Below are 3,909 nucleotides of genomic sequence, written 5' to 3'. Positions count from 1 at the left end.
CTCCTTTCAAAAGGTCAGCAAAAATCAACAACACAATTACCCAAACTACTCTACATATCTACCCAAATATATCTTTTTCCTTTTTACATTTGTTCTTTTCCTCATCTCAGTTTTTCTTTTCCATTGAATAATTTCTTGTCCTTTCATACTATGATTTTTTTCTGTGCCTTTTTATTATTATTTTAAGTAGAAAAAATATAAATAGTGAAACAGGTTAGTGGGATGATTCCAATAGTTGATACATTAGTTTGTTACAGTGATACATTTGAGCTTCAAAACAGGTTAGTAAGACAGTTACACAGCTGATAGCTTGCCTACTGTTGCTTTTCAATTAGTTAATCAGAGTACAAGACGTAGGCATGGTATCTGTCTAAACATTATGGGCACACAGCATTCTTTTCAAGGAACTAAGAGAAGCCAGCTGTAAAACTGTTAACTATCTCTCTGTACATCTATACTTTTTCCTTTTTCCCTTTCTTACTTTCTCCTTCCTCCCATCACAGTTTGTCTTTTCTTTTGCATGTTTTTTCCCCTAATCCACAATATCTGCAAAACTTCCATGCCTTTGCACCTGTTCTGGGAATTGTGTCAGCTGGGACACAATTGTAGCAGTTGTCTTACACTGCTCCCAAGGCCTGATTGTCCTGGATTTAATTACTTTTTAGTAATTTCTTTATTTTATTGTATTTTATTGAGGAACAAATATCAATGAGACAGTTTCAAAGCTGATTAATAGGATATTTTCAATAATTAATACATCGTTTTCTTCTTAGTGGTTATTCATAGTACAAGATGCAGACAGGATATCTTGTCCAAACACTGTTAGTACAAATCTTTCTTCTCACTGAATTAATTGAAAGTAGCTGTATATCTATCCTAACTGTTCTGTATATACAAATACAAAATGTTCCTTCCTTTGTATCCCCTTTGTTGTTTAGTCCTGTCAGAGATGGAAATTCTATTGGCATCTAAATACTATAGGAGCTTGAATTCAGCAAAACAATCCAATACAGTCCAGAAATCCACAATAGTAGTGAGTTATCCACAGAAGTTGAAGACTAGAGCCTTTTACAACTCAGCATATTAATATGGCTTTACTTTATATACCTTGTTTCTTGTTATATAGATCGTGCTTTGTCTTGGTCATACTATCTGTTGTATCTTTTAGATTCTCATTACTCTTTTGAGTTCTCACACCAGTGAGATAATGCATTGTTTGCACATGTGAATTTATTTCACTTACCAAGATAGTCTCTAGCTGAATCCACTTTTTCTACAAAATCCTCAAATTTATCTTTCTTTACATTCCATTGTGTAAAAATACCATATCTTTTTATCAATTTCTCAGTTGATGGGCATTTGGCTTATTTCCAGGATATAGCTAGGACAAATTGTGCTGCTAAAACATGGGTGCATGTATATCACTGAGGTATGATTTCAGTTCTTTTTTTTTTTTTTTTTTTGCAGAGCCGGGAATTGAACTTATGCCCTTATACTTGCCAGGCAAGCACTTATTCAACTGAGCTATCTCATTTCAGTTATTTTTAGAAAAATACATACGTGGGGGATAGCTGGCTTGGATGGGACTGCTAATTCTGTCTTCTTGAAGATTCTCCATACTGAGTTCCATAATGGTTGCACAGCCTACACTACCACCAACAGTGGAGAAGATTTCCTTTACCCCTACAGCCTCTCCAGCCTTTGTTACTGGCTGAATTCTTGATAATAATCATTCTTTCTGGCATAAGATGGCATCTCACTGTCATTTTAGTGTGCATCTCTTGAATGACCAGTGATATTGACCATTTTTTTTCATAAGTTTATTTACCATTAATACAACTGTTTTTGATGCTTTATCAGTTATTTTCTAAAAACCAAAACTCCCTAAAAATACTTTACAATATTGTCATATGTACAATTGTTCAATATAGAATCTAAAAATGCTTTCAGGGGCCGGCGAGATAACTCAGTAGAATAAGTACTTGCCTGGCAAGCGCAGGAACCTGAGTTCAATCCCTGGTACAAAAAAAACAAAACAAAACAAAAAAGTTTTCAACTAACTCAGGAAAGTAGTTATTACTCAGTATCAAACTGTTTTAAGGCAATATTCTTAATATCGTATTTTAAATTCTTAATCAGTATTTTTAAGCTTTATATATGGAGTTATACTTCTATATATAACCTAGTCATCTTTGTTCTGATCTTTTTTTTTTTTTTTTCATTTTGGTCGAGTACATTCTTGTGTCATTTCTTTCATTCATAAAGCACGTGTGGATTATAAACATCTAACTTCCTGCTTGTCACCAACCTCCTTAACTCTTGCTTCCTGTTTGATTGACATTTTCTAGTTATACAGTTTTGGTCTAGAATCTTATCTCCTTCAGAAAGAGGAATAAAGCACTGGATTATTCTCTGCTGTCTAAATCTTTAATAGGCATCACCATCCAGAAATTGTTAGGTTTTAGAAGGATGGGGATTTTCCATTTGTACCTTAAGCATTCAAATGGCCATTTGAAATAGTAATTTGTGTTTCTTTAATGAGGAAATTATAATCTATTAGTTATTTGAGATGTGCCCTGCTTTTTTCATTGTTTTTATCTGATTATATATTGGATCACTGATGACTATCAAATGTTTGACCGCAATCTAAAGCAAGATATATACTTTACATATCGCCCATTTTTTATATGCATGCTACTATATGTGCTACATTCTACTTGGCTTATCAAATTCTTTTTCTTGTCCTAGCAGAATACCCAAGGCTGCATTACCTATAAATAAGAGAATTTGATTTTGGTTCATTGTTCTGGGGGCTGGGAATCCCAAGATCATCTGCTAAGCCTCTAGTGCTTCACACTATGTCCTAACTGGCAGGAAGGAGAAGAGCAGGTGACAAGAGGCAAACACAGGGAGTCCCTCCATAGCAGCCCACTGCCATGGTGACTAACGCAGCTTCTGCTGCAAGAGGAAGATCTGCCCCATTGAGATGGCGGTAATCCTTGCAGAAGGGCAGCTCCAGTAGAATACTATAGACCAGCTGACTTACACAACAGTAATTCATTTTTCACAGTACTGGAGTCCTGGAAATCCTGTGATCTTGGTGTCGGTGATTCTGTTCCTGAGGAGGGCTTATAAACGGTCACTTTCATGCTATATTCCCACACGGCTGAGACAGAAAGATAGCTCCTGTCCCACTCACCTTTCCTTTGTCCTACTTAGCACTGAACTCTAGGCCTTTACATTAAGCCATATTCCCAACCTTTCATAAATTTTAAGAGAGGCTGTCTTTAGGTCACTAAATTGTCCTGACCGATCTTGAATCTGCAATCCTTCTGTCTCAGCCTGCCAAATGTTGATATTAGAGCTATGCACCATCACACCTATCTTCCTGTCTCTTTATGAGCACTAATTCACTTATAATAACTCCACTTATGACTGAATTATCTCTTGAAGACTTCATCTTCAAATATGATTACTTTGGGTATTAGGGCTTCAACATATAATTTGGAGGATACAATTCAGTACATGACAGTATCTCATTAATGGCCCTACCTCTAGAATTTGAATAATAATGTTTTGGAAAATGTATTATTTTGAGCTATTTTTTGTATTTCTTACATATTCCTTTATATATATTTAGCTCATTCCTTTGGAGATATATATATATATTATTTTGTGTTAATAAGTTGATTGTAAACTGAGTACAGTTTATTACTTTGCCAATTCATTTGAATTTGTAGTTTCTTTATCAGCCATGTAAAACAAGTTTCCTACTTTCTGAATAATATTTTCATAGTTTTTTTCTTTTATGTTTATCCTTGCTTCTTTCTCCTTTTAAAAGTTGAGATATAATTTATACAACACAAAATCCATGATCTGAAATTGTACAATTAATGGATTTAATATATG

Source organism: Octodon degus, unplaced genomic scaffold (genome assembly GCF_000260255.1).
Source record: "Octodon degus isolate 3935 unplaced genomic scaffold, OctDeg1.0 scaffold00053, whole genome shotgun sequence".
Classification (NCBI taxonomy): Eukaryota; Metazoa; Chordata; class Mammalia; order Rodentia; family Octodontidae; genus Octodon; species Octodon degus.
Note: the sequence above shows the minus strand (reverse complement) of the source record.